We start from the raw sequence: 21,271 nt of genomic DNA on the forward strand, positions 1-21,271 counted from the left end.
CTTTTGGAGGTGTCTCTGGATGAGGAGAACTTTGAGGTCCCTTTTGAAGGCCTGGGAGGAGGCGGTGGTCCGGAGCTGAGGTGGAAAGGAGTTCCAGATTCTCACTGCGTTGCCTGAAAAGGATTGGGCCATTGTTCTTTCCTTCTTGAAAGTGGGAGGTTCAACCTAGAGCAGACATGCTATTTTTTCAAAGTTTGACTTTAGTATTCCAAATAAAGGCCAATCATTTATTCAGCGATGCAGGATGCTAGCAGTAAACCACAAGCATTTAAAAGCAATAGGCCTCGCATTTGCGAGAGTTTGAGCTATTGACATTATAAGTGGCAATGAATGCCATTAGCTCAAACTCTCGCAAATTCGAGACCGATTGCATTGCAAATGCTTCTTTCGTCTTTCTATGCAGAATGCAAGAGAGGCGAGTCTCGTCTGCTAGTCCAAAAGGAAACAAGCCACCTCACCTGGTGAAAGACAGACCCTACTCAGATGGACCACCAGCTAACCACGGAACACCGGCATCCAGTGGCTGTAGAGGGGGAAACTGAGCGAACGTGAGGACTCCACGGCCAATCAGCACTCTGAGATTCTGTATCGCGCTTTGGATTGGTTGGAATACACCCCTAATTGTCCAATGTCAGGCCACTTTATATTTAGCGGTGCCGCCCACTCCTGGACGACTCGTGGAATGTGTTCAACTCTAAGATTGGCTGGTATGCTTCCCGTAAATGCTGAAATTAAGGATATATTCATCACACCCGTGAAAAGAGCAGCCACGGGCGTGAGCCCGAAACCGTGGACGGTCCGGGTAAGTAGTGAACAAGTAGTCACGGAATGCAGGCGGTGAGCTGGAGGGTAGAGGGGGTTCAGCGGGGGCTGGATCTTGAGGGTGAGTGAGTGATACCCCGTCCCTTGCAAATAGGTGTTTACGAAGGTGATGGGTGGACGGGCTCAAGGGAGAGGTGGCAAGACACGGGAACTGGGCAGGAGATGGACACATACGTTGAAGGGGTGACCCCCGGGTGGACTTAAATAAATAAATAAATAATAGAGTTGCTGCAGGATCTTGATGGTGCTTGAGGAGTTCGCGGTGAGCGGGGTATCCGGAGCGGGGTGGTGGTGGATGCGGTCATTAATGAGAGTGGGAGAGAGAACCGTGGAAGCGGCGCGAGGTTGTTGGTGCTTTGAGGTGGGAGCGTGGTGACTGCACGGGGCCGGTGGTCGGAGATGTGGGTATTAATTTGAAAAGCCCAATTTGGTGCAATTCTCCCAGGCGAGGGGTATACTTGTGATTGTTGGATTAATGAGCCTGCGTGCATGGTAAGAGTGATGGGTAGGTGGGGGAGTTACGAGGCTAGTGACTGATGCTTATTTAGGGGCCTTTACTGTTTGGACGGTGGGATCCCGGATAGGCGAGGGGGCGATAAGCCGCCAAAAGGTAAAGGACCCGGCACATGTTGATTCTTAAATATCTCCGAGTGGTATACGGGTATCTTGCCGCTTTGGTAGCGGGTACAGTGGGTGGTCTTTGCCAAGTTGAGCTCTTGCACTTCATATGGTTAAGCTATTTTACAAATTGTGGTCTTTGTGTTTTGTGTGATTCAGGGGCTATTTGTCAATTCATACACTGTCACTTGCAGTAAATTACTCATTTGCATAAATTACTCGGTTCCACCTCGCATGCACTGTGCGTTTGGGAGCCTTTGCCCGGCGCTCTCTCGCACGGTCCTGTCTAATGGTATTTAAAGTGTTCATTCGACTGTAGACAGTGGCCGCTTTGGAGGAATGCACCCGATTGCCCGGTTTAATAATAATAATAATAATTTAGGGTGGCGTTTGACTTCACACGCTCAGAGACTTGGTGTATTCCCCTGTTACCTGCACTGAAGGGTTTGGACTTGTACACCATGCATCGTTGTACTTAGTAGTTCAGTTACAACCACCTCCACCACCCTCCTCTTCCCTGAATAACCTTGGTGGTTTACGATATTTAACCAGTGTGCCACCGGTCAGTGCTTTAAATGGCCAGGTGCTATCCGATACTCGGCACCAGGGCACAAGTCCTATAAAAATAAGTCGGGGGACTGACAATATGTAAATGAACTCATTACTAGCTTCCTGGCAGGGGGGGCGGCGTCCACCCTGTGCAAACAGTGGGGCGACGCCGTCCACCTGCGTGTACCCCCGACTCGAGCCCTGCTCAGCACCTGCACTTCTTTCATTTGGAAGGAACAGTACCCACACAGCTCCAGTGCTTTTCATGGGATAGTACCTGCACTTATTAGCAGTAAACAGATAGTCTGGACCATGTAGTCCCTGCACTTCTATATGTATCCCCCCCACCCCCCCAAACCTCCATTTGTAGCTCTGCCCGTGGCCCTCTATCTGGTCAGCGATTGGTTTTAGGGGAGAGGTTACACCCTGCGCCCCCGCCACCTATCCCCTCCAACGGCTCTGGACCGTAACTCTTTGGGGGTTGGGGAAAGCCGGCGCAAGCCTTTCACATACTCCTCCCCGGGCAGTGATTTTTCGAAGCCTGCCGGTATGCCAGTTTGCTGGCTGTTGCCATTCTTCTGTAACGGACGTGGCATTGGCTGCTGGATTTTCTACTACATTGTTGCCTTTGTGTGGCATGTGAAGGTATTTGCTGCAGAGCGCTGCACTGGGTGTAACCAGTGCATCATTGCTGAAAACCGAAGAACTGGTTATCCAGGAACAAGTTATTATTTTCCTGCTGATCCTCAGAACTTTGAGAACTGGCCTCAGGTGCATGTCAGTGTGACGAAGAGGCTCGAGTGGCACCTGCTGTATTTAGATTTGTAGTTGGAGAAATTAAAGCGCGTGCTTTTAGAAAGCTATGAAGAGAACTTTCAGTTGGGGAAAAAAAAAGTAGAAAGAGTCCGCGTGCGCAATAACAGCACCTAACTGCTCCTGATGTGTTACTGCCCACTTGTCCTTTGCTCCCCCTCACCCACCCCCTCCTCGGCTTACTCCAAATTGGATTGTTTTCTCTCTTAAAAGCTGCACTGGTTTCCTAAGGAACACAGGCTGCTTAATAAAAAATAAAGTCCTTGTGGACATCCATCCCCGTTTTATCAAGTCACAGGGGGTCGTATCGTCGAACGTTCCAATTATTATTCTTGATGTAGGGTGTCCTCCGACCAAACATTATTGTATGCTACCTATTAATACATAGGTTGCATTGAAAAATTAAAGCCTAGCTATAAAAGTCAATGCAGAGTTTGCGGTAGGTTTCTGCAGGGAGTCTTTTCGTCCATCTGGACCCAAGCTCCATTTGTAGCTGTTTATTGTCACGTGATCCTAAAGACAATTAAGAGCCAGTCCCAAAGTGCTACCAGCCAAGGTTCTAGGGTCAATCCATTTAAGGAGCAACAGAAGTGCTCTCTTCTCGTCCTAGGGAAGCAGCGTGACTAACTGGTTACTTTGTGGTTAACAGCAGTTTATGAAGTACCGATACCCTTATTTTACTAGACTGTTACTGAATTAATCGTCCTCTTGTCCCTCCACCAACTGTTTCAACCCATGGTGCATGCAGTTAAGCGATGCTCCTTTCTTTGGGTTTATTAAACTTAATCTAATGTTACAGTTTTTTTATTGTACACATTTCTTACACTTGCTACATTTATTTATTATTTATTAATTTATTTATTCTGTGTTCTTTGTAATTTGTAGATATTTTCGGTTTCTAGCTAAAATGTCAGATTTTGGTGTGCTGCATTTGTAATTCAGTGTAACTCCCAGTGCTTTGCAGATGTAAATGGAGCACCTTTCACCTGTTTGCTGTATTTGGGGAAATAGAGGTGAGAATTATGACCAGCTGTTAATCTACTATATTAAGTACCTTGTCTTTGCATCTGGACAAAGAAACATGCTTCCGTACAGCCGGGTGAGTCCCACGTAGCGTCTAAGCTCTAAGTAGTGTCCAAGAAATGGAGGTATGCTGAACAGACCTGGTTGAATGGTCTGGGTGTCACGGTTCGGGGCGATTGCCGCTTCCGGCCATCCCCGCAACTGCACATACAGAACGCCGGAATACTCACTTCCGGGTGGAAGTTGAGTCCCGGGCAGCAACCTGGGAACACAGAAGCACTTCCGGGGGAATCGCATAAACATCGCGTTTCCTGCCAGCTCTGTGCTTCGAATTCCTTTGTGGATGCTCCTGTGAGGCGGACTTCGTTTGCTGTTGCCTGAGACTTGCCAGTTACCCGCAGAGTCACGCCGCGCTGGAGCGCTGTTCTGCTGGAACGTCTGCTACACGCGCCGAAGCGCTTGCTGAGACTTGTCTGTTACTCACAGTCACGCCGCGCTGTTCTGCTGTCACGTCTGCGCTGCTCAGGAGCGCTTGCTTGTATTCCCTCTTGGGTTATCCAGGGATGTACCTGTTTGTTTTCTTTAACACTTGTTGCGCAGGAGCACCTTGAAGGGGGTTAAAGGACCTTTGCACAGAAGTGCTTGTTTTGGTTTTGTATCTTTGAAACTTCGGTTTCCCACCGCGCAGGAGCGCTACTTGGGAAACAGCTAACAGGAGTGTTGGAAATAGCTTGTGTTACTTATTAGGGATGCCACAGGTTAAATGACTACGTCTTATTCCCTGCTACACGTACAGGAGCGCTTTACTTACCCGTTTTTGATTTGGTTCCTTGGCATCTGCGCAGGAGCGCTTCTTTTGGTTTGGGCTTGGGTGAATCGCGCAGGAGCGCCTCGCCTTGGCTATCCTTATCCGGAGCTGAACCTGTCTGGGGACCGCTATTCCCGGAAGCATTGGTGAGTTCTTAGAGGGATACTAGGTCTGTGTGTGCCTTTGTGGGGTGGTTCTTTTCTGACCTGGCTCCTTCTCTGATCTGGCTCTTCATTGGTTTCCAGTTGACACCGGGACGCCTCGCCAGCTCCACGCTATCATTTAGCCTCTACACCCTGGCTCCCTTCCCTGCATCCATCTCACCCCCGCTGGGTCTTACCTTCCACGAGGGTCAGGTGGGTACAGGGACGGGTGCTCTTGTCATCTCTGCGGAATTGCGTCACAAGCAAAGGTAAGTCTTGTGGGGCACCTGACAGAATTCGAAGCCCACGGTAACCATTCCGCCCAGACGACATGGGCGACCCGGAGGTCACTCTGCAAGATATCGCCGTCATGCTGGCTGCCATGCAGACAGAGAACCTAGCTCTGCGCCATGACCTAACGGCCCTACAGGGCCAAATGGCAGCCGGGGTCACCAGTCCTTGGGGTGCCACTCCTAGCCCTAGAGTCAGACAAGATGGCCTGTTGAGAAAACCCACGTTTACCTTTGGGGGGGTCCTCCGCTGCCACCAACCAAGACACAGATGATTCAGAAAAGGGGGTGGTGATGAACAGAGTGCCTGAATTAAGCAGACCACTCTTACCCAGTCCAAAGATCAGGGCTTGATCCATCACCGTTTTTTAGCTCACTGCACCATCCCAGCTCAGAACTTGGCTATATGCAAATTAGTCTGTTCCTGTCCCAGTGCATGATGGGAACAGGGAACACCAAACTACCAAGCCAATTCTTATACTGGGAAGGAAACACGCTTTCTGAATCGTTTTTGGCCACTATAGGTGTGGCAGGGTATACTCAGACATGAGTCCCTTGCTCACTGCTCCATCAGGATTCAAGCAAGCCGGGCCGATGAGGCTGAAATGCCAGAAACCGGTCCCCGGTAGCTTGTATCCTTTCTGTTGAAGAATTGGCTTGGTAGTTTGGTCTGCCCTGTTCCCATGATGCACTGGGCCAGGGACAGACTAATTTGCATATAGCCAGGTTCTGAGCTGGGATGGGGCAGTGAGCTAAATAACGGTGATGGATCAAGCCCTGATCTTTGGACTGGGTAAGAGTGGTCTGCTTAATTCAGACACTCTGTTCATCACCACCCCCTTTTCTGAATAGTTTTTGGCCACTATAGGTGTGGCAGGGTATACTCAGACATGAGTCCCTTGCTCACTGCTCCATCAGGATTCAAGCAAGCCGGGCCGATGAGGCTGAAATGCCAGAAACCGGTCCCCGGTAGCTTGTATCCTTTCTGGTGAAGAATTGGCTTGGTAGTTTGGTCTGCCCTGTTCCCATGATGCACTGGGCCAGGGCAGACTAATTTGCATATAGCCAGGTTCTGAGCTGGGATGGGGCAGTGAGCTAAATAACGGTGATGGATCAAGCCCTGATCTTTGGACTGGGTAAGAGTGGTCTGCTTAATTCAGACACTCTGTTCATCACCACCCCCTTTTCTGAATCACCAACCAAGACACAGCCATTCAGGTTGTCACTCCCCATCCTGTGCAATTGGCACCACCCGAACGCTTCTATGATGATAGTACTAAGTACGGAATATTCATCCATCAATGTCAACTGCATTTCATGGCTAGGATCGCGCCTTTCCCGATGATGCCTCCAAGGTCGCTTACATACTGTCTTACATGGGCGGGGATGCTGCTCAGTGGTCCATTTCCTTGGTGGAGAACGACGATCCCATGCTTAACCACCTGCCAACGTATAAGCAAGCCATGAGGGGCATGTTCGCTCGCCATACCTTCGTGCAAGCCGCAGACAATGAGTTGCTCAACCTCAGACAAGGCAACCAGGACTTGCTCCATTACATCACCATGTTCAGCAGGCTTGTTATCGAGGCCCACTGGCCTGAGGACAAGAAAGTGTCGGTGTTCTATCGGGGGTTACGGGATGACCTGAAGGATCTCATCTCGCAGTATCCCGATCCGCCGGACGCTATAGGACCTTTCATCGACATGGTGGTGAAAATGAACTTGCGACTACAGGAAAGAAAAACAGACAGGGCAAAAGGCAGCGACAACCGTCTCTTGCCCTTTGGGGACAAGGGCGTCGAGAGCCAAAGAGGAAGCTAATCCCCAGGGTGAGGCGTCCGAACCCATGCAGATCGGCGGCATAAGGGGACCCTTGACCAGTCAAGCAAGGGAAAAAAGAAGGAAGCAGAACCAGTGCCTATATTGTGGCAAAAGCGGACACTTCGCGAGGGAATGCCCTGCGAAACCAACAAAACCGCGAGGCAGGAGGCCGTATGCGTTGCCCATCAGCAAGGGCGACAAGACGGGAAACGAGACAACCCAGTAGACATGGGGATCCGTCCTCTGGGTTCTTTGTCTGGTACATCAGCAATCCCTGCAGTATACGATGGTAGTCATCATGTCGGCATGGACGTGTCCTTACGGAATCTGGCGGGCAGGACTTGGTTGGTGACCGCCATGTTGGATTCCGGGATGACAGGCTGCTTTATCGATACAGCGTTTTCCCGTGCCTTGGGCATTGACACAGTGACGGAACGGACCTGACTTCCGGCCCTATCAGACACCGAACAGAGAACATGACTATGTCCTTTTCTAACAACCACACCGAGTCCATTAGTTTCGACGTCATCGACACTCCTCAATTCAAGGTGATTTTAGGTTTGCCGTGGTTGGTGAAGCACAATCCCCGCATCGATTGGGTGACCAGAATCATCTACCTAGAGTCGGAACATTGCTGCAAAGGACAACCTGCCAGGCACTCGCTCCGTACAAGCACACTTGTTGCCAGTACTAGGCATGGGGATGGTTTCCTCAGGAACCATACCGAAGGAATATCTGGACCTAGCAGAAGTGTTCGACATGAAGGGAGCCAACACTCTGCCACCCCATCGGTCGTTCGACTGCCGAATCGACCTGATCCCCGGCTCCACGTTGCCGTGCAGCAGGATTTATTCGCTCACGGAAAAGGAGAACATCCATCTTCGCTCCTATCTGGACGAATACCTAGACAACGGGTTTATTCGTCACTCCAGATCTCCAGTTTCCTCTCTTCCTTTTTTTTTTTTTTGTGTCGAAAAAGGAAGGGGATCTGAGGACCTGCATAGACTTTCGCGCGATGAACTCATCACCGTGAAAAACCGGTACCCGCTACCGTTGATCTCCAATCTCCTGGACCAGGTCAAAAAACGCCTCCATCTACACGAAACTCTACCTACGGGGTGCTTACCATCTTGTCAGAGTCCGGAAGGGAGATGAATGGAAGACCGCTTTCCGGACGAAGTTCGGCCTGTTCGAATACCAGGTCATGCCTTTCGGACTCTGCAATGCCCCCGCAGTGTTCCAGTTCTTCATCGACGAAGTGTTGAGGGACTTCATCGACGTCTTTTGTATCGTCTACATAGACAACATCTTGATTTACTCACAGACCACCGGAGAGCACGTTCAACACGTGCGTTCCGTCCTACAACAGTTGGAAAAACACCGTATGTACGTGAAGTTGGAGAAGAGCGTTTTTCACGTCACATCTGTTCAGTTCCTGGGACACATCATCACTCCGGCAGGCATCCAAATGGACAACAAGAAAGTGGAAGCCATCCTGTCTTGGCCTACCCCGGAGTCCGTAAAAGGGGTCAAAAGGTTCCTCGGTTTTTCCAACTACTACCGTCGATTTTATCACAGGGTTCTCCGAGATGGTGGCCCCCATCGCACGCTTGCTGCGCAAAGGGGTACGTTTTGGTTGGGACCAAAAAGCAGACAACGCCTTCCAGGAACTAAAGAGATGGTTTACCGTAGCCCCGGTCCTGGTGCACCCCGACACCGAGCAACCCTTCATAGTGGAGGCAGACTCCTCTAGGGACGCCATAGGTGGAGTGCTATCACAAAGAAGCATCAGCACAGGACAGCTACATCCTGTGGCCTTTTATTCCAAGAAGCTACAACCCACTGAACGCAACTACACCGTGTCTGATCGGGAGCTCCTAGCCATCAAGACCGCGTTCGAGGAATGGCGCCACTTCCTGAAGGACGCCAAACACACAGTAACCATCTACACAGACCACAGAAACCTTCAGTTTCTACGATCAGCACGTGCCCTCACAGCCCGACAGCTTCGATGGACCCTGTTCTTCAATGAGTACAACTTCGTGATCACGTTCCGGCCAGGGAAAGACAACGCCAAAGCGGATGCGCTTTCGCGACTAGCTGAATCCGACGAAGACGCCGAAGACCTCGAGCCTGTCTCCATCATACCAGAGAAACATTTCCAGGGCATAGTCGCATCTAGGGATCCCATCTACCAGGTGGAACCAGACAGGAAATAGTCCGATCCAGTGGTCCTGGCAGAAGATGAAGGCGGGACGTGTGTGAACGGGTCACGGTATAAAGGAGAACAGAGGTACCTACCAGGGGTGCCTGGACAGAAAAAAGCCCTTTACTCGTGCCATGATCATGTCCTCTCCGGCCATCCTGGTTACCACAAAACGCTAGATTTCGTGCGGAGGCGGTTCTGGTGCCCAACGATGGTGACCCACACAAAAAACCATGTGACGAACTGCGCCGTTTGTCTGCTAGGCAAGAACAGATCAGAACCATCGGTTGGCCTTTTGCGTTCCATTCCTGTACCGCCGTTTCCATGGAACACCATCTCCATGGATTTCGTGGTCGAGCTCCTGCTCACCAAGACTGGTCACACCACAGTTCTCACCATAGTGGACCACCTCTCCAGGATGGCGAATTTCGTACCCTTGACGAAATTGCCCACGGCGGCCGAACTGGCCTTGATCTTCGTACAAGAGGTGGTTCGCCTCCATGGCATCCCGTCTGTGGTCATAACAGATCGGGGATCGCAATTTGTGTCCCGCTTCTGGAAGGAGGTATGCAGGATACTCGAGATGGACGTACGCCTCTCCTCAGCATACCACCCCCAGACCGATGGTCAGGCCGAAAGGACAAACCACATCATGGAGCAGTTCCTCCGCTGTTTGCTGCTTACGGTCGAGAAGGAATGGTCCGAGGTGCTATGGATGGCAGAGTACGCGTACAATAACAGCAAGCATTCAGCCATCGGCATGTCCCCGTTCTTTTGCCTCCAAGGACGTCATCCCCGCACCTCTGCCTGGTAGGTGCCTCTGGAGAGCCAACGGCCCACTGTGCGGTCTTACCATGAGTCACTGCTCGGGCTCTGGCAGCAGGCACGGTTCGAGCTGGCCAAGGCAAAGGACACCTACAAGGCGCATGCTGACGCTCATAGACAGGAGGAGCCCGCTTATCGCACGGGTGATAGGGTGTGGCTTTCCATTCGGCACCTGAACGTGCACGGACCCAAGAAGCTGTTGCCTCGTTATGTGGGTCCCTTTGTTATCGAAGGTGGTCAACCCTGTGGCCATGAAGCTGTCGCTTTCCCCCGCACATGAAGATCCATCCGGTCTTCCATGTCTCCCTTCTGCATGCAGTCCAGTCTGGCGGCTCTATTCCGTCTCCCCCTTCTCCGGTGGTGGTGGAGGGCCATGTTGAGTATGAGGTCAGGGCTATCTTGGGGTCCCGTCGTACCAGGGGTAAGCTCTTCTACCTGGTGGACTGGAAGGGGTACGGTCCCGATGAGCGGTCCTTGGAGCCCTTATCCCATGTGCGCCACGCTCCTGTTCTGGTTCGTGCCTTCCATCTGAGTCATCCCCTGAGCCCTCGCCCTGTCTCTCCTTTCTGATTTCCGGAGGTGTTGGGGGGGGTTCTGTTCTAGGGGGGGGTGCTGTCACGGTTCGCGGCGATTGCTGCTTCCGGCCATCCCCGCAACTGCACACACAGAACGCCGGAATACTCACTTCCAGGCGGAAGTTGAGACCCGGTCTAGTCCCGGGCAGCAACCTGGGAGCACAGAAGCACTTCCGGGGGAGTCGCATAAACATTGCGTTTCCCGTCGGCTCTGTGCTTCGAATTCCTTTGTGGATGCACCTGTGAGGCGGACTTCGTTTGCTGTTGCCTGAGACTTGCCAGTTACCCGCAGAGTCACGCCGCGCTGGAGCGCTGTTCTGCTGTCACGTCTGCGCTGCTCAGGAGCGCTTGCTTGTATTCCCTCCTGTGTTATCCAGGGATGTACCTGTTTGTTTTCTTTAACCCTTGTCGCGCAGGAGCGCCTTTAAGGGGGTTAAAGGACCTTTGCACAGAAGTGCTTGTTTTGGTTTTGTATCTTTGAAACTTCGGTTTCCCACCGCGCAGGAGTTCTACTTGGGAAACAGCGAACAGGAGTGTTGGAAATAGCTTGTGTTACTTATTAGGGATGCCACAGGTTGAATGACGTCGTCTTATTCCCTGCTACACGTGCAGGAGCACTTTACTTACCCGTTTTTTATTTGGTTCCTTGGCATCTGCGCAGGAGCGCTTCTTTTGGTTTGGGCTTGGGTGAATCGCGCAGGAGCGCCTCGCCTTGGCTATCCTTATCCGGAGCTGAACCTGTCTGGGGACCACTATTCCCGGAAGCATTGGTGAGTTCTTAGAGGGATACTAGGTCTGTGTGTGCCTTTGTGGGGTGGTTCTTTTCTGATCTGGCTTTTTCTCTGATCTGGCTCCTTATTGGTTTCCAGTTGACACCGGGACGCCCCGCCAGCTCCACGCTATCATTTAGCCTCTACACCCTGGCTCCCTTTCCTGCGTCGATCTCATCCCTGCTGGGTCTTACCTTCCACAAGGGTCAGGTGGGTACAGGAACGGGTGCTCTTGTTGTCTCTGCAGAATTACGTCACAAGCAAAGATAAGTCTTGTGGGGCACCTGACACTGGGTCTAGGCAGACTTGAACAGTGCCGCTTAACTCTTAAAAAGGATATCTGCGGCTGGGTGTGAGTAGACCACCGTGAATTGAGGACAAAATTAATCTGCCACCAACTCAGTTAAACCACGCCACCCATTCGCCTGAACAGCGTTTTATGCAGTGTGTTGAAGACCTGGAGGTGGGTGCTGTCCCACCAGCCCTCTTCCATAAAGCTGGATGGAGCACCACTTCCCAGCAAGCTGTAGAGCACTGCCTCACCCACCCTCTGGGAGAGGGACATGTAAATCTGCAATTTGTTGTAAGTGATACCCAGTTGGGTACTTACTTGTATCCACAGAAAAAGGCAAAATTCTGAATTGACTGGATTTATTTGTAATGTTATTAAATGGGGAGAGTAAAAACCCAAGAGTACTCCTAACATTTTATTTCATAAATACCAAGTGTTCTGTGAAGTGGTCAGTAGGAACCTAATGTTATCCCAACACTCTTGTAACCAAGTTTGTTGAAAGATCTAAAGGTGACCCTGTCGGGAGCTGAAGGTATTAGGATGGAAGACCCTCATCCACCATAAGGTGACACGCTTACTATAGGGCACCACCTCGCACTGACTGAAGGCATTATACCTGTGCTGTCTTCCATGGTTATGAGGGGAAATCATTCTGACCCTGCTTAATTTGTTTAGGCAAGCGACCTAACCCAGACAGGAGAGACAAATTGGATAAACTACCCACAGGCTGTCAAATGCTTTATTTCTGTAACTAGTTCTTATGGCTGAAAATGAGAATGCAGGGTATTATTTAGACAATACTAGAAGGTCAGTATATTTTAGCCTGTATGAAAATGCCCAGGACTGGTCAGTGGTCTTTCTTCAAGATCAAGCTCCTTTCTGTTAATCTCTGGCTCCCATGACTAACTGCTTAAAAAGTACTCCTTTATCAATGATAACTGGAATACTGAATCGGACTGGTCACCTAGTGTTTGTATTCAAAAGATTCAAAATAAGCTTTATTCGACATTCAAAAAGAAATATCATATAAGCATACATAGGAATAAATTAAAAATATCAATAATTTTAAGGAACATACCAGTACAATCTAAAATCCTCAATTTGTCAGCTAAAAAATACAATAAGCAAAATAAGGAGCATTTAAGAATGTCATCAGTATATACAGCATTACAAACAACCAAATACAGATGGTATCATAGGGATTAAAGTTAGTTATTACAAGTCCAAGTGTTTCCCAGGAAGGTCCTGATGTATTTTATAAGTTCGACCATGTAAGGTGTGATTTCTGAAAAAGGGGAAAACCAGGAATTGAGGGATAAAAGTCATATAAGTCCCATATAGATATTGGGCCGTCTCTCTCTTGAGGCGGCCAGGTTTTCAGGTAAGGGACAATGTTTGTGGCTCTAAATCTCACGAGTACCAGGTCCCCAGGAATATCCTTAGGAAGGGAACCCAGCCAGTCCACCCTCCTAACGCTCCTTATTGTTCCATATAAGTGACGTGGCAGTGGCCTATTTTTTGACAGCCAAAATTTGGTTTTATTAACTAAGTCATGTTGACTCTCAGTTTTTCCAGGTGGAAGAGTAGGGACCCCCGCAAGAATGCACACATATGGGGCCGCCTCCGGTGGTAAATGGATAGTTAGCCTTGTTATGAACTACTCTAGGTGCGGTCAACTGGGGAGAGGAGACTTTGGGAGGGTGTTTAATTACTTTTTGCCCTACTGTACTAGGGCCAGTTAATTGTATTTGGCAGCTTCTATCCCGCAGAGATGGTTTAGAGCTTTGAGTGGGAGGTGACTTTAGGCGGTTGTGTGTGTCACTGCATTTGTCAGCCAACCGGTTTGACTTGATGGCTGACTCTATTCCAATGAGCCTCTCCCCTAACAAGTTAATTTTTTCCAACAACGGGGCTATCAGAGAACTAAGCAGTTGTTCAATGAGCAGAAGTATATGCAGGTGTGGAGGGGGGGTTAAGGCATCTGGGAGCTCAACAGTCGGTGAAATCATTGGGGAGTTAACAGTGAGTGAGCTTGGGCACGGGGTATGATTACCTGGATTGTTCAGACTGCAAGTTTTGTTGGATGAAGTGGGGTACTCTGAGTGTGAGCTTGTCCGATTGTATATTATCGCTTTTAGGCGGAAGGGGAGTTTCTGATATAGCGTAGGTGGTTTGACATAAGGTGTTTAACTCGTCTAACCAAGAGAACTTTTGGTCTGTACCTGCTACGCTGGCTAAGTAATCCACTTTAGAAGTCATGTTGATAAAGGGATGTAAGGCAGCGATATGTCAGTAAGACCATAAATATAGAGACTGATGGGTGAGTAAAGGTCTTTACCTTCTTAATGACCTACAATGTAGCAGCCAAGGGGGGTGGCCCGTCCCGTCCTTATCCGGCCTTTGAGGGCCGTAGAGGGCCCGCCCTTGTCCCGGGCTTCTCCCGGCACGTCCCGCGCGCTGTCCCGCGGGACAGGAGGCGTTTCGGTGTTTGTAGGCGCCTCCGGGCGCAGCCTGCAACGTCCCAGGTGCGCCTCTGCCACCGGGGCACCTGGGAAATGGAGTCCTGTGAGCTGGGAGCTGTGGTTGCCTGCCCGGCCGTTCCCCTCACGGCGCTCGGTGGGCTGAAGGATGGCGGTAAGGCTGGAAGTATGGGGCTGTGCAGCTCTCCTCACGAGCTGCCAGGCAAAGTTTTGTCCCCCACGGAGCTATCGGTGCTCCGGTGTTTGTAGGCGCCTCCGGGCGCAGCCTGCAACGTCCCAGGTGCGCCTCTGCCACCGGGGCACCTGGGAAATGGAGTCCTGTGAGCTGGGAGCTGTGGTTGCCTGCCCGGCCGTTCCCCTCACGGCGCTCGGTGGGCTGAAGGATGGCGGTAAGGCTGGAAGTATGGGGCTGTGCAGCTCTCCTCACGAGCTGCCAGGCAAAGTTTTGTCCCCCACGGAGCTATCGGCGCTCCGGTGTTTGTAGGCGCCTCCGGGCGCAGCCTGCAACGTCCCAGGTGCGCCTCTGCCACCGGGGCACCTGGGAAATGGAGTCCTGTGAGCTGGGAGCTGTGGTTGCCTGCCCGGCCGTTCCCCTCACGGCGCTCGGTGGGCTGAAGGATGGCGGTAAGGCTGGAAGTATGGGGCTGTGCAGCTCTCCTCACGAGCTGCCAGGCAAAGTTTGTATTTATACTTTTGGTATTTATACTTTTGGTGTTTCTAAATTGCAAATCTAGGTGTAGCAAAGGATTACTGTATAGGGGGCAAGCTTTAGTGGTGGATTATTTGCAGTGAGAGGATACATGTGGAAGAGGCTGACTTTTCACCCCTCCACTAGCTCTGTATTTGGTAGTTTTCCATTACGAGGTGCATTTTTAGTTGCTTTCTGATTTGTTGGAGGATTGGTCTTGATCGAATGTCAGAGGTGATGTTGTTCCAGATCATGGGCATATAAGCGAAGGTTTGCTATCTTGCTTGCAGCCTTCCTGTAGTGTTTACTATCTAACCTGTGATGTGGTGTGTGGATCTCCTGGTCTAGTACAGGGCTCCAGATGTTATTGGCTACAATAGATGTTTTGTTGTAGTGTGCCAGGTAAGTGGTGCAGTTGATCTTTGAGATGCTTCATGATTGCATAGTGAGCCTTTGTTGATCCTTTGGCATGAGTGATCTGGTCAGACTTGATTTTCTCCCTGATGAGGCATTCTGCTCCATCAAGGATGCCTTTCCGGAGAGGAAGGGCGGTCTCTGTGATGTTGGTCGGTAGGGCATTGCCTCAGTTGAGAGGGGAGAGCTTTAGGACTTTAACTGCTGTTCGTAAGTGGGTTTTTTTTTTGTTGTCTTGCCAATGTGCCCTCCAAGTGTAAAGTTTTGGTCAAGGGTGAATCAAATGAGTTGTCCTGTCTAGTCCGTTGTGGTATGAAGTCCGGTAGGTTTAAGTCAGCGAATATCTGGAATTTGGTGCAAACAAGAGAAATTCTGTGTTAATCTGGTTTTAGCTTCAGGTACTTTGAATCTCAGGGCTGGTTAGGCTTAGTCACTGCATGTTGCTATTTGAGAATATTTTGAGATGGTTTGGTGTGGTCAGCATACTCATTGACGTTGCTGTGTGCAAGGATGATTTCCAAGGGTCGCATATAAAGGTTGAAATTTATTGATCACATGATGGAGCATTGGGGGTCTCTGCAGGTGACAGAGAATATAGGATGTGGTAGTGCCTATCTGAAAGAGTTGCTGTCAGTTGTCAAGGTAGAATGTGACCCACTGCAGGTCTGTGCCAGTCAAGCTTCTAAGTTGCAGGGTGCAAATACCTGCTGGATGGTCAACTGTAGTTACAACCGTGGAGGTCGATCAAGTTTGATAGTGTTGAAGTGGTCTCAAATCAGTTTTTAGTTCATTAGGGAAACAGTCAAAGCACATGATGACAATGGTCATCATTCTTGGGTACAAGTAGCAAACATTTTGGTATGCTATCACAGACCTTCTTTGGGGCTAGCTTACCCTTTATTTTCAATGCTGCATCTCCGATATATTTAAAACTATGTAATGGTGCAATGATGTAAGGAATGATGCAAGGCCACCCCTATGTTTTTGGATTGATGCTGCTGCTTTTTCAACTCTGTAAGCGTACGGAGTCCTGACAAACGAGCCTCATGCTGGTGCCTGAATGCTCAGAAGTATACATCTGATTGGTTCACCCACAGCTGACATACGTTTATTTACTTGTAAATTCCTAGGATATGGTATCAGGGATACCCATGGCCTGTAAGATGAGGTATAATTTGTGGACTGCAGCACTTACTAAGTTTTGATAAGGCAGGCCTACTAAGCCCTAAGATCAGGGTGCATTATAGGAAAAAGTTGGACATGTTGTCCCTAAGTGTATATATCCTGAAAGTAAAAACCGTGCAGTGTCCTTTTACTGTGGAAAGGATAGTCGCCCTGTTGGCGAGTATAGAGTTACACGCTGACAACTCAGTAGTGCGAACTTCTGAATGGGAGTACTAAATATGATACTTTGAGGTATCAAACAAATCTTTGTGTTAATCCCAAAGTGAATCTCAAGTCTAATTTAATGTAACTTCCTCAAATGGCAACTTTAGAAAGCCTAAAGGTTTTCCAGTGAAGTTTAAGGTTGCTGACCTCACGCAAACCTTCCTGGGGAGGTGTGAATGACTTGCAGGGACTCCTCTTGAAAGAGGCATGTAACCACCTGACGGGGCGGCCACAGGATGTGAGACCAAAAGGAGGCCTTCAAAGGGGCAACTGCTGTTAAAGGGCAAATGGCTGTCACACACGAGCGGCTGCTCTTGGTTTTGCAGACAGGATGGCATATGGGACAGGGAAGAGGAAGCTGTTGTCAAACCGTTTTTTTCTGTGGGATGGGAAAGGGAGCTCCCACACAAAGATGTTCTGCCATGTTGGAGTCAGCAGAATGGTGTATTCTTAGCTAGACAGGTGCCATACTTTACAGGAATTGGTCACTAGGCCTGGAGAGGACCTGGTAGCCCATTAGCTAGTAGTCTCCACATACCTTGAGGGCACAAACCTAGGCTAAAAAGTGGCATCCACACACCAGATCACATCTGAACTGGAGAGAGGAGTAAAGGCATGCCCAGCTGTTTATACTGCACCTGCTGCTCCTTGGTTTAGCAAAGAGGACTGTGCCTGTGGTGCCCTGCTTGAGGAAAAGTCATCCCCAAGCCCCAGACAGAAGTGACTCCAAAAGTAATTTGGCTGACTTCCTGTGAGAGCTTCGGGGCTACAAAAGCTGAAGAAACCTGCCACTTTGAGGTGGTAGCCAAGAATGCCTGACCGCTGCTAAGCATATTGTGATAGTCCTGATACTCTAAGGTTGCACCCAGGTCTGCCGGACAAGGGAGCCACTGGAGTGCAGCTTGGTTGCCTAGTAAGGAAGTTACCACCAGTTTAAGAAAACTGCTAGTTTCGCTGTAACTGGAGGAAAGTGGCAAGTGGTTTTTGACTGAACTTCACTCCGAGGGACATTGACTCTGTGACCATGGTTGCCACACTGTGTTTGCGACACGAGGGGTGGCACGAGACGACTCAAGTCACCAGCTCAGCATCCTTGAGTATCTTCATCATCTGGTATCCTCTTCATAAGGACCACTCCATTACGTTCTATGGCGGTTCCCCCACGGAGTCTGAAACTGGACTGGGGACCACTTTGCCTGTGAGGAAATTGTTCTACTCCACCTTATTGGTCCGAGTGACTCGCTCCCTGCCAGAGTTGGTTGCCACAAAGATGGCTTTATAGCTGTATCCAAGTTACTTGTGGCTAACACTAAACTGCAAGTTGCTTTACATTACCGTGATTTATTTACGCTAAGTGAAAACCTGTGATTTTGTTTGTTTTTAAAAATTCACATCTCTGGAACCCGCCAGTGTATTTTTATCATCGATGTGTTTTTTTTAAGATAAAAAATAAAAACTATTTTTATAAATTGATGGAATTTTATTCTGTTGCATTCTTGTCTTAGTCAGGTGTTTTGGCACTTCTTAATGCTTTTCGCTTTTTCCTCTGATGCCTGACAGCTCGGAGCTACAGCTACCCATGGTTAACTTAGAGTTTTTTAAACTACCTCACCTGAATCCCATACTTTTTATTTTTATACAGCGTTTTATACAGAGTTTTATAAAGCGCGAACATGACTACTTAGTTAAATGTTGTACACAGTGAGATTGCACGACTACCTCATATATTCCACTTTCCTCACAGATGTGAGTACATGTCCTATTCAGTCTTGGATTATAATACACCATCTCTTTAATCACTAGTCCTAATATCCCATCTGCCATCTTTCGGTTATCCACATGGTTTGTAGGTCTCGCTTTGTCTCTTTTTGTAAACTCCCATGAGGACATCCCATATTACATGTGTAGTTGCACCCTAGGTTTTAATTACAACCTCAAGGCACTATTTTCTTAAATGCCTTCAGACAGGGCAATCACTTGGACCTAAACAAGGATAGCAGTGCTTACTTTACTTGCTAGAACATCTCACATTCATATTAGACCTTCTATAAATGTCCCTTCCTCAGCTCCACATAGACTACAACCCAAACCGGAATTAATATAATAATTTCTTTGCTTTGTCACATTTCAAAGCTATTAATTGCATATATGGACATAGCCATTTGAATGTACTCTGGTATTGTCTTGCATGCAATGTATTATGGGAGTACCATATGTGACCAAAAGTTTGATGCTCACTAGGGACTTCTAGGCGCAGCTTGCGGTACTGCACCTACATATTTATATTAGACCTTCTATACAATTCTCTTCATTAGCTCCTCCTAGAGTGCAACCTAATCAGGAATAAATATAATTCTTTTGTCACATTTCAAAGCTACTAATTGTATATATTGAATGTACTGGCTTACTTGCAAGGCATTATGGGTAGGGTGGATTTACCATATCTTCAAAGTTTGATGCTCAATAGGGACCTCTAGGCACAGCTTGTGGTACTGCACCTACACACCTCACATTTATATTATACCTATTTCACTTCACCAGCTCCACATAGAGTACAACCTAATCTGGAATTAATAAAATAATTATTTTGTCCCGTTTCAAAGCTACTAATTGTATATATTGAATGTACTGTGGCACTGTCTTGCATGCAATGCATTATGGGTAGGGCAGGTATTTTTTTTCTTCTTGTCAGGGCGTTGTTTCCTGGTTCAGATACGTCAATAGTCGCCCTCCACAACACCCTATTTATTCATCAGTTGTTGGTGACAAACGCGGCCACAAGTGCGCAAGCTATCCGATTGACCATTTACCTGTGAAAGGTACTATCGTACCGGTCCACAATAAGATTTGACCGAGACAGGCATATAGCTTAAAATGTTTATTGTAACATGCTCTAACATTCAGTATACATGCCACAAGCAGAAAAATGCATAACAGTAATACAGCCGGCATCACAGCCAGTCCGTGCATTATGAAGGGAGATGTCATCTTATAAAGACAGTGGAGAAAGACGATAATACCTAACCTCCTTCCCCTTGGAAAGAAATATTATCTATTAGAAGATCTCTGGGTTTTGTCAGCAGATCCCATATCTTAGAGTATTGATGTGATTTCTACATTGAAGGTGAGTGTTGCTCTTATCCCTGGAAAGATCCCACTCAGAGTGTCTACCTAAACATGTATCCCCATAATATCAAAATATGAGTCTCCAGCTGCAGTGGCATATTTTGTCTAGGTGCTAGGTCCTGACCAGACAGAAAACAGGGGGCATTGTCTATCCACCTTGCTCACAATGTTCCGACTAAATTCCAGGAGCAGGCAGAGAACGAACACAACAGACAGTTCTAATGTGTAAGGTATAAACAGAGTCTTGCAAAAATAAAGTTATGTAGTAACATGAGCAAAAGCAGCATCATGGCTGCATTGGCCATTTTGACTTAGTGATGTCGACAATGTCACTTGGCCGATAGGGACACTCTCTCGCCCTTTCAACACCTGGTGCCAACTTGGAAGAGCTTTGTCTGTGGATGTAATTTTCAGCTGACTGAAATTACCCCTCACAATTACAGTAACTATTGCCAGTGTAAGTAAAACCAACCAGAAGTTGTCTGGAGCCACAGGTCCAGAAGACATGGTTTGCCAAACATTTAGTGATTAAAAGCTTGGAGCTCAGACAATGTTAAGGTCCCTTACGTGGACTAAAGTAGACTCATGTTCCACCTTCTGATCCCATCCACCTTCCCCTTCCATGTTTTGACAGTAGTTGTTTGGCCTGTGAGTTGCATTTCATCTGAGCGTCTGGTGTTCTGGTCCCTGTGACTTTTGATCTCTGAACCTTGTGATGGCTTGGCCCACACCAGTATTCTGGTTCTAGATGATTCAGACTGTATTTCTTTGTCCTTTGTCGAACTCAAGATGCTGTAGTCCACAAGGGGGGGTCCTAGGCCAGTACGGGCCAAACTGCATATCCGTGTTGCTACTGTGTTTAGTAAGTCTCATCTTTATCCCTCAATGGGGACGGGGCAATAAAGGCTGCATGGAAGGGTCCTTCAGAAGGCTTTACAAGTGTACGCACTAAGTCTAACACCATCCAAATACCAGCAAACTAGTTCATCTGGTGGCTGCAATATGGAAACACAAGCCAGAGGCACCAGTAATGGTTATTCACTTTAAACTGTAATGCTCACAGCTTTGTCAAAACCTACAGTATATCAAGGTGTGTTAATCCTGTCTGAAACGTATATTATGATGCATATTTGAACGCAGTCGTTTTTAAACGATGTGGAAGTATAAGCAGTAGTCTTAAAGTTATTTTAGTTTATGGTATCCTTTGTAAAATGTACTTCGGGTCCCTGAAGCCTTAAATATATAACCGGGAAAACCAGTGCCTGGCATTTAGCCTTGCTGTCTATTTGCCGGCCTCATATTAAGTTTGAATGCCTGGTCACTAAAGGGCTAGTGTGGGGAGGTTTGCGCTGCAGCCATGCCACCTAATGTAATATTTTTGTCCTTTAGGCTGACATGTTTCCCCTGAAACTTCTCCTGCATACACAGCAGGAGCTGCTTCTGTGAATAGTAATAAATAATGGTTCGTTTAGTCTGCCATGCATACTTTGCAGTCCTGTCTGACCCCTAGCTTATGGCCGAAGACAGACCTCAAACCGGAAATTCACCTCAGGGAAAACATAACTAATGTACCCCCATGCTCTGATAGTTCTCTCAGCACTTGGGGACTTTTTCTACCTA

The 21,271-nt window shown here is 48.4% G+C and overlaps 1 protein-coding gene across 2 annotated transcripts in view; it reads left to right on the forward strand.

Moving 5' to 3' along the window:
• Nucleotides 1–671: 671 nt before the first annotated feature.
• Nucleotides 672–21,271, forward strand: part of SLC41A1 (solute carrier family 41 member 1) — a 116,120-nt gene continuing 95,520 nt past the window's right edge. The window contains exon 1 of one of the 2 annotated variants that reach the window (XM_078644594.1): nt 672–802. The gene's annotated coding sequence lies outside the window, so the exon portion shown is untranslated. Of the gene's footprint in view, nt 884–21,271 lie in introns of both variants that reach the window. The other variant, XM_078644595.1, reaches the window with a different exon arrangement.

The sequence above is a fragment of the Lissotriton helveticus genome, chromosome 5_1 (assembly GCF_964261635.1).
Source record: "Lissotriton helveticus chromosome 5_1, aLisHel1.1, whole genome shotgun sequence".
Classification (NCBI taxonomy): Eukaryota; Metazoa; Chordata; class Amphibia; order Caudata; family Salamandridae; genus Lissotriton; species Lissotriton helveticus.